At 47.9% G+C, this 13,291-nt stretch overlaps 1 long non-coding RNA gene across 1 annotated transcript; it reads left to right on the forward strand.

Moving 5' to 3' along the window:
• Positions 1-36: 36 nt before the first annotated feature.
• On the forward strand, positions 37-807 carry LOC106736236 (uncharacterized). Its single transcript, XR_001371316.2, has 2 exons — positions 37-285; positions 564-807. It is a non-coding gene; the product is annotated as an uncharacterized LOC106736236 (long non-coding RNA).
• The last annotated feature ends 12,484 nt before the right edge of the window (positions 808-13,291 follow it).

Here is a 13,291-nt window from a genome sequence, read left to right on the forward strand (position 1 = left end):
ATCCATCGGGGCAGTGGGTTGTGGCTGCCCTCCTCTGAGTGCCTTCATCTGAATTGTCTCACCTACAGGCCGTGGATGTGGTGGGCCAGGCCGGCAAGCCGAAGACCATCACGGGGTTCCAGACACATACCACCCCCGTGTTGCTGGCCCATGGGGAACGGGCAGAATTGGCTACTGAGGAGTTTCTTCCTGTAACCCCCATTCTGGAAGGTTTTGTTATCCTTCGGAAGAACCCCAACTATGACCTCTAAGTGGACACCAGGGGCCCCAGCTTCCGATGGATCGGTGGGCAGTGCTTCGTGCTTCCAGGGGTGGGCACTGCTCCAGCCCTCGGGGGGATTCTTACCTCCTGTTCTTTTGTTACTGAGTGAGATAACTGTTGAATAAAGACCTTTATCTCCAATGTGTGCTTCCTGGGGCATCATGGTGGAGGCCAGCCTGGGGGTGGTCAGTGGAGAGGGCATTGTTTGGAGCAGCCCTGAGCTTAGGTTGCCCTGAATGGAAAAAAGAAGCTCCCTTTTCTTCCTCTCCTCCACCATCATCTTCTGTTTTCATTTTCTTAGGACCCTCGGGAAATAACGAATGTAATGGATCTTTCTGGGAGATGCACGCACACATTTTTGCGAACTCTTAGGCCTGACTTGCCAGAGACATTGTGGACCCCGGCCTGTACTCTCTTCCCTGTGTACTGGTTTATCCCCGAGTCCATCTTCTGACCTTCGCCTAAGGATGCCCGAGAGAGGGAATCCCCGTCTTTTCCTAATTCAGCTGTGTGCTACTAAATGAAAAGGACATCTTTTCCTCCTGTGACTCTGTCCCTCTTGAGAGGCTGTTCAGATTCGACCATATTAACATCTATTGGGCCATTGTAGAAATGACTGCAGAAAATTTTACTTCCTTTTTTTTTTTTTTGTTTTTTACCATAGGATGTGCACTTGCCAGAGACGACAGTGAGAGGGAAGGTGAGGAATCGCCCCTCCCAGAGGGGACTGGCCATGCCACAGTCCCTTCTCCATCTTCCTCTTGGGATCTTGGGCACATACACATGTATACAGTGTGATTTTCTTTAATTTTTTAAAAAAGAATTACAAAGTTTACCATTTCTGTATGTATTTTAATTTAACCATAGAGGGACAGAGAGCAAGTTGGCCGTGTGGGAGGCCAGTGCCCTTTACCACCATGTCACCTGCCAGCCCTGTACCCTGCCTGATTTTCTAGCTGCCAGGTCAGAGACTCAAACCGGCCATATGGGAGTCCCAACACCTTAACCACTGTACCATGTGCTAGCCCCCCAGACCCTGACTTCTTAGTGTAGCAGTGGAAAAGTGGCCTCCCACATGAAATGTAATCACTCGATCTGCAGCTCTCCTTCCTGGTGGGGCCGTATGAGTTCAGCTGCACTGACATTTAGGGTCTGGACCCCTGTAGAGACTGGGAGAACATGCGGCCCTGCCTGGTACTCTTAGCTAGCACGTACCCGACTGAGTTCTTGAGCAGCGGCTGCCACTGTATAGATCTATAAAAGTTGAAAGAATAACTACTGGACTCCCCACATGGTCAACTGCAGTTCGAGTCCTGGACCCGGTGACTTGAAACACACTGGTGTGTGTGTATGCGTGCCCAATATCTCGAGAGGAGAATGGAGACGGGATTGCAGTGGGGCCCCTTGGAGGGTGATTCCTCACTTTCTGTCTCTGTCTCGCCTCTCCCGTGAGTGCATGTGCCCTATAGCGAAAATCTCTAAATAACTTCTACATGCTGCTTGGACTGTACAACTTTGAGAGTTGGGTATTACCCCCACGTTTCAATAGCGAGTGGTGGAGCCATGACTGGAACCTTTAGACCCTGTGACTTCAAAGCCCACACTGTTACTGTAATAATCTCTCTACCCTAGGAGACCTGAGGGCCCCATTTTAGCCTGAGGACTCAGCTAGATGGAGAAGCCATAACCTCTTTGGATTGAGTGTCCCATTGTCATCTGCTCTTAGCGGCCTGGATTAAAGGCCGAATCACTGAAATTTGGCATCAGCAGACTTGTCTAGCACCTTCGACATAATCATTGTAATCTTCAGCATCTCACCCTGTCTGATGAGCCACTGTTACTGTGTACTGGGGACATTGTAATTATTTTACCTGATTTCCACTGGCAGCAGTGTTAAATAAGATAAACTCCAGGGCCAGCTGTTGACACGATGGTTAAGGCAGCTGCATCCCGCATGGCCAACTGCACAGTGCAAGCCCTGGACCCAGTGGCCTGAGAAACACCAGGAGCGTGTGCGTACATGCCCCCAAATCCTGAAAGGTGATGCAAAGAAAGGATTGCTGTGTGGCCACCTTTCGCTGGGGGTGTTCTCTTGTTCCCCCTGTCTCCTGTCTCTCTCCAGTGAGTGCACACATGCCTTCTAACAACGACAAGGTGAGTTAGAAATTGTGTCTGCAGGCGGTGTGGGGATTAAGGTGTCTATACCCCACCTGGCGGACTGTCCTTTGAGTCCTGTACCTGGTGGCTTGAAGGTCATGGGGGAGCATGTGTGCATGCCCCAATCCTGTGAGGAAAATGGAGAAGGGATTGCGGGGCAGCTATCCCCCCACACCCCGCCGGGGGGTGACTCTTTGCATCTCCCTGGCGTGCCTGTGCCCTATAGTAAAACTTTAAAAAGAAAGTGATTTGTAAACTAAAGGACAATTTTCCCAAATCAGTGACTATGCTTTAGAGCAGAGGCCCCCAGCCTTCCTAGCACCAGGGACTTGCCTCGTGGAAGACAAGCCCTCCATAGATGGGGGTGGGTAGTGGTCCCACGATGACCCAAGTGCACCACATCCACAATGCAGCCCATTTCCACACTGCCACGCTGCAATGTACAACAAAGCAGTCACGCAATGGCGTTGGCACTCCCATGAGAATCCAGTACCACTGCTGACCTGACGGGAGACGAGCCCGGGGTAGAGCCAGCGATGGGGAGCAGCTGTGGACGCAGATGACAGAGAGGCCCGCTTACCCGCCTCCCGCCCCTGCTGCGCAGCCTGTCAGACCCGCCTGGTTGGGATCGCTGCCGTAGAGCAAGACATCTCCGTGGTGGCTCTTGGCTTCTGACACCCGGTCGTTCATTTGGCAGCAAATATCAACGAGGCTTTACTCCCCTGTGCATAGGGGAAACCCTGGGTTTGGGTGGTGGTGCAGTGGTAAAATGTGATGCTCGGGGCCAGCAGGTGGCATGGTGGTTAAGGTGCCAGACTACCACCTGGCCGGCCATTGTTCAAGTCCTGGAACTGGCAGCATGAAAATCATGCCAGGCGTATGTGCACGTGTACCCAAAATTCCAGGAGGAGAATGAAGGAGAAGGGGTTGTGGCATGTCCACCTGCCTTGGGAGACGATTTCATATTTTCCCTCTCATTGTCTCTCTGTGTCTCTTTTCAGTAAGCGCATGGGTCATATGGCAAAAACCCTAAAAAAGAAGGACACTCTGTGACGCTGATCCACCTGGGAAGGTTCTTTGTTATGTCCAGGGACCTCTGAGTACACCCGGCATGTGTGGGTGACCTGGGGCTGATGAGGCTGGGGATGGGTAGTGGTCCAGAGTCCCTGTTTCAGCTGCTGTCTCTGTCTCCATGTCTCTCTCAATCATGGAAGAAATAGACTCAAAAAAAATATCCTGTCCTCAAAAAGCTTAATGTGGGTTGGGACCAGCAGCTGGCATAATGGCTATGTCACTGGACTCCCATGTAGTCAACCGCGGTTCAAGTCCTGGACCTGGTGGCTTAAACTCACACCAGGTGTGTGTGCGTGCGTGCCCAAGTTCCCGAGAGAATGGAGGAGAAGGGATTGCAGCATGACCATCCCCCCTGGGAGGTGATTTCTCGCTTTCTGTCTCTGTCTCTCTGTCTCTTTCTGGTGAGCGCACGTGCCCTGTAGCAAAAAAATAAAAATAAAAAAAGCTTAATGTGGGCCAGCCAGTGGCATGGTGATTAAGGCAGGTGGCTCCCATATGGCCGACCGCATGGCTTGAGTACCAGACCTAGTGGCTTAAAAAACACACCAGAGAGGCCAGCAGGTGGAGTGGTGCTTAAAGGGGCTGGACTCCCACATGGCCGACTGTGGTTTGAGTCTCAGACCTGGTGGCTTGCTTTCTCTTTCTCCCTCTCACTTTTTCTCCTTCTCTGGTCAAATTAAAATAAATAAATAAATACATAAAGTTAAATAAAAAATAATTCTAAATTTGAAAAAATTAAAAAGGAATAGAACACAGGATCGGCATGTGGCGTGGTGGATAAAGGTGAGGAGTTTCCACATAGCAGACTGTGGTTTGAGTCCTGGACCTGGTGGCTTGCCTTCTCGCTTTCCCTTTCTCTCTCTGTCTGGTCAAATTAAAAAAAAAAATAGTAATAATAAAATAATGACAAGTGGAATTAAATAAATAAATAATTCTTAAAAAAAAAAAAATCACCCCAGAGGGGCCAGCAGGTGGCGTGGTGCATAAGTGTGCTGGACTCTCACATGTTCAACTGCAGTTTAAGTCCCGGCCCTGGCTGCTCGCTTTCTTGTCTTTTCTCTCTCTCCTGCTCCCACTCTGTCCCTCTCTGGTCAAATTAAAATAAATGAATAAAGTTAAATAAAATAATTTTTAAAAAGAAAGAAAGAAAGAAAAACATGCCAGATGCATGTACTTGTGTGCCCAAAATCCTGAGAGGAAAGAGGGGGGAGGGGTTGTGTTTGCCCTTTCCCCGGGGGGGGGGGGGGCTTTCTCACTGTCTCTCTTTTTTTCTTTTCTCTTATCTACATTCATCTTATGCTGACTTTATTCCTGTGCCATAAGTTTTTGTTTCTTCAGTATTTTCTGGGATGCCTTTTTCTTCTGTGCGACTTCCTCTTCCGGTTTAGGAACAATTTGCTCCTTCTCAATGAGGGTCATCTAGATGTGCAGGGGGAGCTCGTGTACGGGTTACTCCGCCCAGGAGCTCTGTACGTGCAACGGGGCATCGTGGGTGCCTTGTTTACCTGAATGTGCTCAGTGGCCAGAGAGTCTACTTTATTATTATTATTATTATTAAAGAATTATTTTTATTATTATTAAAGAATTATTTTAGAAGGGATTGCGGCGTGACCATCCCCCCTGGGGGGTGATTTCTTGCTTTCTGTCTCTAATGTCTCTCTCTGTCTGTCTGGCGAGCGCACACGCCCTATAGTGAAAATCTCTCCAAAAAAAAAAGAATTATTTTATTTAACTTTATGTATTATTTATTTATTTGTTTATTTCAATTTGACCAGAGAAGGACAGAGTGAGAGAGAGAGAAAGTGAGAAAGCAAGCCATCAGGTCCAGGACTCGAACCATGGTTGGCCATGTGGGAATCCAGTGCCTTTAACCACTATGCCACCTGCCGGCCCCCCAGAGAGTCTACTTCTAACCCCTTACGTTCGGCACTCCTCTCTGCTTCTTTAAGCGCTCTTTTTGGGCCACCAACCTTGTTTCCAGCCCCACTGTTTGGCCTAGACACATCTCCCAACTCCGCCATTGTAACGACGGAATGGCACACACGGCTTCTGTGAAGTGACAGCCTTCTGGCTGGCTTTTCAGATGTGCATACCCTGCTGGCCTGGGCAGTTTCACGAGTGTTCTTAACGTGAGCACGGAAATTTGAACCTCTTGTTCTGCATGACTGTGTGGGGTTCTCTGGGTCAAGGGAATAGCGAACCATTTTCAAAGATCACCTCAGGCCACTTACGAGAAGGAGGTCTCACTGTCTCTTTCTCTCTCTGTCCAATGAGCGCACACACCCTGTGGCAACATTTTAAAGGAAATAAAGCTTAATATAATGGAAAAGAAAATCACACAGAGACAATCGGGACATATTGTGATCCCTACTATACTACAGTGTGATCGGTACTAAACCAGGGTGGGAGAGTACCGTGCTAGGATGGGAGTAGTACTAAACCAGAGTGGGAGTAGTACTGTGCTGGGTGTGACCAGTACTAAACCAGGGTGGGAGAGTACCATGCTAGGGTGTGATCAGTACTAAACCAGGATGGGAGTAGTACTGTGCTAGGGTGTGATCAGTACTAAACCAGGGTGGGAATAGTACTGTGCTAGGATGTGATCAGTACCAAACCAGGGAGTGAGTAGTACTATGCTCAGGTGTGAGTAGTACTGTGCTAGGATGTGAGTAGTACTGTGCTGCAGTGGGAGTAGTACTGTGCTAGGGTGGGAGTAGTACTGTGCTAGGGTGTGATCAGTACTAAACCAGGGTGTGAGTAGTACTGTGCTCAGGTGTGAGGAGTACTGTGCTAAGGTGTGATCAGTACTAAACCAGGGTGTGAGTAGTACTGTGCTAAGTTGTGATCAGTACTAAACCAGGGTGTGAGTAGTGGTGTGATCAGTACTAAACCAGGGTGGGAGTAGTACTGTGCTCGGGTGTGATCAGTACTAAACCAGGGTGTGAGTAGTACTGTGCTCGGGTGTGATCAGTACTAAACCAGGGTGTGAGTAGTACTGTGCTAAGGTGTGATCAGTACTAAACCAGGGTGTGAGTAGTACTGTGTTTGGGTGTGAGTAGTACTAAACCAGGGTGTGAGTAGTACTGTGCTTGGGTGTGAGTAGTACTAAACCAGAGGGGTGTGATCAGTACTAAACCAGGGTGTGAGTAGTACTGTGCTAAGGTGTGATCAGTACTAAACCAGGGTGTGAGTAGTACTGTGCTAAGTTGTGATCAGTACTAAACCAGGGTGTGAGTAGTACTATGCTTGGGTGTGAGTAGTACTGTGCTCGGGTGTGATCAGTACTAAATCAGGGTGTGAGTAGTACTGTGCTAGGGTGTGATCAGTACTAAATCAGGATGTGGGTAATACTGTGCTCGGGTGTGAACGAGGTACTCTGGGATCATTGAGATAGGGCCCAAGGGCCTGGGGAAGTCAGGGAGGCTTCCTAAGGAAACTCAGACTTGAAGAAAGATGAGTTCGCCCAGAGGAAGACAGGGTAGGCTATAACAGAGAGTGGTAAAGGTGGGAAGGAGGAAAACTCTTCAGAAACTAGGGGTAATTTGGTTTGCTAAGTGTATACAGACAAGAGAAAAATGTGGTAGTGAATTCAGAAATTCAGGCTCAGACCAAGTTTAGTATAGCTTTATTTTAAAGAATCATTTTATTCAACTTTATTTATTTTATTTATTTTAATTTGACTAGGGAGTGAGGGGGGAGTGAGAAAGCAAGCTGCCAGGTCTGGGATTCAAACCATGGTTGAGAATGTGAGAGTCCAGCGCCCTTATCCACCACACCACCTGCCAGCCCCAAGTTTAGTATAGCTTTGTTGTGGTAAGAATTTGACAGTATCTCTCAATGGGAACCACTGAATGAAAGCAGGAAAGTGACATGATTACCTATTTGGGTAAGAAAGCTCACCTTGGGGACCAGCAGTTGGCGTAATGGCTATGTTGCTGGACTCCCACATAGTCGACCGCAGTTCGAGTCCCTGACCCGGTGGCTTAAACTCACACCAGGCGCGTGTGTGTGCGTGCCCAAGATCCCAAGAAGAGAATGGAGGAGAAGGGATTGCGGTGTGGCCTTCCCCCCTGGGGGGTGATTTATCGCTTTCTGTCTCTCTGTCTCTCTGTCTTTCTGGCGAGTGCACGTGCCCTATAGCAAAAACCCTCTCCAAAAAAAGAAAAAGAAAAAAAAAAAGAAAAGAAACCTCACCCTGGAGGCTGGGAGTCCAGGCAAGAGACATGAATGCCTGAACTAAGGCAGTAGAAATAGAGAGATGGGGGACCAGCAGGTGGTATGGTGGTTAAGGAGCTGGACTCCCACATGGCTGACTGTGGTTCAAGTCCTAGACCTGACAGCTTGCTTTCTCACTTTCCCTCTCTCTCTCAGTCTTGGTCTCTCTCTGGTCAAATTTAAATAAATTAATAAATAAAATAATTTAAAAAAAGAAGAAGAAGAAGTAAAAGCTCCCATAGGAACCTCCTTTTAATTTATTTATTTATTTATTTTTTTGGTAGAGGTTTTGCTAAAGGGCACATGCACTCGCCAGACAGAGAGCAAAGCAAGAAATCCCCCCCCGGGGGGATGGCCATGCTGCAATCCCTTCTCCATTCTCCTCTCGGGATCTTGGGCACGCACGCACACGCACCCGGCGTGAGTTTAAGCCACCGGGTCCAGGATGCGAATTGCGGTCGACTACGTGACAGTCCAGTGACATAGCCATTACGCTAACTGCTGGTCCCAGGAACCTCCTTCTTCATAAAGCCTGGTGGTGGAGCATCTGTTCAGATGGGAGGACAACAGCTCGACAGAGGGACACACACGAATGGGAGAGACCAGTGGGAGAGACCTGCGTTACCCAGAGGTATGGCGCTATGAACAGATGCTGAAAATAGCTCTCATCGCCGAGAAGCCAGCACTGTGCCTCAGCGTGAGAATCTGATTAGAGGAACAGCATTTCCAGGAAAAGCTGAAGGAAAAGCCTTCCCAGCCAGCCAGTCATCTCCTCAGACCCACCATCTCACATTCACAGTCAGACTGCATCGCCTCCCACCCTGAGGCTCCCACCGCCTTCAGTAATCCTCTCCAGAGACACAGGACTTACATGCAGTCCGCTGGATTTCTAGGAGATACCGGAGGGACCAGCAGTTAGTGTAATGACTATGTCGCTGGACTGCCGTGTATTTGACGGCGGTTTGAGTCCCGGACCTGGTGATTTCTCGCTCTCTGTCTCTCTGTCTGGCGAGTGCACGTGCCCTATAGCAAAAACCTCTCCAAAAAAAAAAAAAAAGATTATTATTATGACTTTATTTCACCAGAGTGACACAGAGCAAGGGTGAGAGGGAAAGTGAGAAAGCAAGCTGCCAGATCTGGGACTCAAATAGCAGTGGGCCATGTGCGAGCCCGGATCTTTTTTTTTTTTTTTCCTAATTATTTTTAATTTAATTTTATTTATTCATTAATTTATTTTAATTTGACCAGAGAGAGACACAGAAAGAGAGAGAGAGGGAAGTGAGAAAGTGAGCCATCAGGTCTGGGACTCGAACTGTGATTAGCCATGTGGGAATGTATAACTCCTTAACCACCACGCCACCTGCTGGTCCCAAGGGAGCCCAGCGTCTTAATCACCATGCCACCTGCCGGCCACCTGACTTTTTTTTTTAGAGGTTTTTTGCCATAGGGTGCATATACTTGCGGGAGAGAGGGAGAGACAGAGATGGTGACAGAGAAAATGAGAAATCTGGGGGGTAGCCACACTGCAGTCTCTTGCCCTCCATTCTCCTTTTGGGATTTTGGGCACCCACGCACACAAGCCTGGTGTGATTTTTAAGCCATTGGGTCTCAGACTCGAACCACAGTGGGCCATGTAGGGTCTAGTGATACAACTCTGCCACTTGCAGTACCCATCTCATAGTTCTTTTTTTTTTATTTTAAATACTTTTTAAAAATTTCATTTCATTTATTCATTCGTTTATTTTAATTTGACCACACACACCCACACACACACACACACACACACACACAGAAAGCTGGAAAGCAAACTACCAGGTCTGGGACAAGCCACCAGGTCTGGGACTCACACTCACACTGTGGTCCGCCACGTGGGAGTCCAGCGCCTTAACCACTACGCCACCTGCTGGCCTCCCCCCAGTTCTTAAGACAGAAGAAACCTGAAGATGTCTTCTGTGTCCTGGGCATAACAATGATTGATCTTTATCCAAGAGATTCCTGGAATTTTGTCATTGAACAACCTCTTTGGCAGACGGTGTGGGGTGTGGGGATATTCAGTTTTTCCAGTTATGTCAATGATTTTTTTTTTTAAGGGATATTTTTGCTAGAGCGAGAAATCACCCCCCCCCCTCCAGAGGGGATGGTCATGCCGCAATCCTTTCTCCTCCATTCTTCTCTCGGGATTCCTCACACGCATGAGCCTGGTGTGAGTTTCAAGCTGCTAGCCAGGTCCTGGGCTCAAACCGCAGTGCCCCATGCTGCAGCCCAGCGCCTCAACCACCGTGCTACCTGCTAGCCCTGATTTTTTCAGTTCTTGTTTTTAGTTTTTTTTGCCATAGGGCATGTGTGTTCCTGGAGCGAGACAGACTGTGAGAGAGAAGGTGAGAACTCACCTCTGGGGGTGGGCATGTCACACTGCACTGCCACAGTCCCTCTCCTCCATTGTTGTCCTGGGATTTGGGGCCTGCATACATATGCTACCCGCTGTGGTTTTTCTCTCTTTGCCCCCCCCAAATAATTATTTATTTATTTAATTCCATTTGTTGATATTATTATTTTAATAATAATATTAACGAGAGACAGAGAGAGAAAGAAAGGGAAAGTGAGAAAGTAAGCCACCAGATCCAGGACTTGAACCATATGAGAATCCAACACCTTTAACCACTACACCACCTGCTGGCCCCCCCCGTGTGATGTTTCAAGCTGCCAGGTTCGGGCTTGAGACAAAATTGAGCATGGGGAAATCTAGCACCTTAACCACTTAACCATTACAGTACCTGCTGGTCCCATGGCATTTCTAAAATTTAACTTCATTTCATGATTATTATGAAATTTGCTATTTATTTCAGGCACTCACGAGATAGATAGATAGAGAGAGAGAGAGAGAGAGAGAGAGAAGGGAAGTGAGAAAGTGAGCCACCAGGACCAGGACTTGAATTGCTGGCCCCCAAATATCTTTATTATATTTTACTTTATTTTTTAAAGAGAAATTCTTGCTATAGGGTGCATGCACATGCAGGAGGGACAGAAATAGAAGTAGACTTGAACCACAGTGGGCCATGTAGGGGTCCAGTGATAACAACTCTGCCACTTGTGGGACCCATCTCATAGCTCTTTTTTTAATTTTAAATACTTTTTTTAGAGGTTTTTGCTATAGGGCATGTGCGCTCGCCAGAAAGACAGAGAGAGATGGAGAGATAGAAAGCAAGAAATCACCCCCAGGGGGGATGGCCACGCCTCAATCCCTTCTCCTCCATTCTCCTTTCGGGATCTTGGGCACGCACACACAAGCGCCCGGCTTGAGTTTAAGCCACTGGGTCCGGGACTCGAACCATGGTCGGCCACATGAGAGTTCAGTGACATAGCCATTATGCTAACTACTGGTCCCCAAAAATAATTTTTTTTAAAAGACAGTTTGTTTCTCTTGAGAAAGAATCAGAGAGAGATGGCACCCCTTGTAGTTTTTTGTTGTTGAGGTTTTACCTTAGGGTGCACTGGGGGAGAGAGAGAGAAACAGACAGTGAGAAGAAAAGTGAGAAATCAGCTTCCAAGGGGGGATGGCCACGCCGCAGTACCCTCTCCTCCATTCTCCTCCTGGGATCTTGGAAATGCACCCATATGTATGCACCTGGCTTGAGTTTCAAGTCACCAGGTCTGGGACTTAAATGGTGGTCAATCATGAGGGAGTCCAGTGAAGTAACCGCCATGCCATCTGCTGGCCCCATAATCCCTAATAGTCTTTTTTTTTTTTTTTTTTTTTTTTTTAGAGTTTTTCAAATCGCGTCTCCTCCCTTTTCCTCTTGGGATCTTGGGCACGCATGCACACGTGCCTAGCGTGAGTTTAAGCCACCAGGTCCAGGACTTGAACTGCGATCGACTACATGGGAGTCCAGTGACATTGCTGTTAAACCATCTGCTGGTCTCATCCCTAATAGTCTTGACACTGTCATCCATCCCCAGCTTTCAACCAGTCTTGAATCAGGGAGATCTCTAGATTTGAACCAGAAACCTTCTCTGGGGCCCAGCAGATGGCATAGTGGTTGGGGCGCTGAACACTCCCACATGGCTAACCATGGTTCAAGTCCTGGACCTGGTGGCTTGCTCTCTCTCTTTCTCATTGTGTGTGTGTGTCTCTCTGGTCAAATTAAAATAAATTAATGAATAAATAAAATTTAAAAAAAAAAGAAAGAAACCTCATGTGGGACTGACTTGCTGAGTGTTGAGTTTTGCAGTTGTGCCACTGTCTGACTCCCAGAAGGGGATTCTTGTGCCCAAGTCTACAACACTCCTACAGTTATACTTTCTTGGTCAGATTGATGTACCTCATCTACCACAAGGTCCTGTGGTGTCCTGGAAGTCGGGGAGCAGGAAAATGGAATTTGGGAGTAAAACTGGGTATTGATTCTAGCCCTGGCTCAGTTCTGAGTTTCAGTTCCTCACATACAACAGGAATAATAAGACAACTTATTTTGTAAGAGATTGTGAGAATTAAGTGAGATTGTTACATGACCAGTGCACCATTAACCCTGCCATTAACCCTGAGAGTTTTCTTTCTTTCTTTTTTTTGGAGAGGTTTTCCCTATAGGACGTGTGCGCTTGCTCCAGACAGAGAGAGACAGAAAGTGAGAAATCACTCCCCAGGGGGGATGGCCACCCTGCAATCCCTTCTCCTCCATTCTCCTCTTGGGATGTTGGGCACGCACACACACGCACATGGTGTGAGTTTAAGTCACCGGGTCCGGGATGCAAACTGCGGTAGACTACACGGGAGTCCAGCGACATAGCCATTACGCTAACTGCTGGTCCCAACCCTGAGAGTTTTCTTACCTTCTTAGTTCGAGATAGAGACCCTTTGCTAATTACTTAGACATTGTTTTAAGCACTTTTCACAATGCATTGACATCTTTAATCCTCACCATCCAACAGAGTGGATATTATAATTGTGACAAAACCCACAGCCGTTAAAAAGTCAGACTGGTTTCAAATCTTCCCATTTTATAACAGATAGTAAGCAGGTAGGCAGTTGCCAGGAAATAAATCTCAGAATGTGGATTAAAACCCAAGTCGATCCTAGCACGTGTTGTTTTGGGATTGTGCCTTCTGGCCTCCAAAATGCTTTGGCTGCTGGGCAGGGCCTCGTGATTGGTTCTTCCATCATTATTCTAAATCTTCTTTGATTGACTTTTGCCCCTCCCTGGGAGTGTCTGATTAAAGGACAAATCGTTCGTGTTACTTCCCTAGTTAGAATGTTTCAACCCTTCCAGGGTAACATTCACTTTCCTTTGTTAACAGACCTTTCGGTGCTCTAATAAACGCTATTTTCAAAACCTGCATGATTCGGGTCGAGCCACGGTTTTCTAAGCAACAGTCTTTCATTTCAGGACTCCTAGCCCCGGGCCAGCACCCACGTAGGCCTTAGTAGGCGCTCAGTAAAGGCTCGCTCAAAGTATGAATGAACCAAAGAACCGCGGAGCCGACGCGGAGGGGTCGGCCTGGGAGTTCCAAAGTTCGGGAGGGGGCCGGGGCGGGCGCGGGCGTCACGTGACGGGGCGGGACAAATCCCATGTGCTCTGCGGCGCCGGCCGC

The sequence above is a fragment of the Tupaia chinensis genome, unplaced genomic scaffold, assembly GCF_000334495.1.
Source record: "Tupaia chinensis unplaced genomic scaffold, TupChi_1.0 Scaffold000708_1, whole genome shotgun sequence".
Taxonomy (NCBI): Eukaryota; Metazoa; Chordata; class Mammalia; order Scandentia; family Tupaiidae; genus Tupaia; species Tupaia belangeri.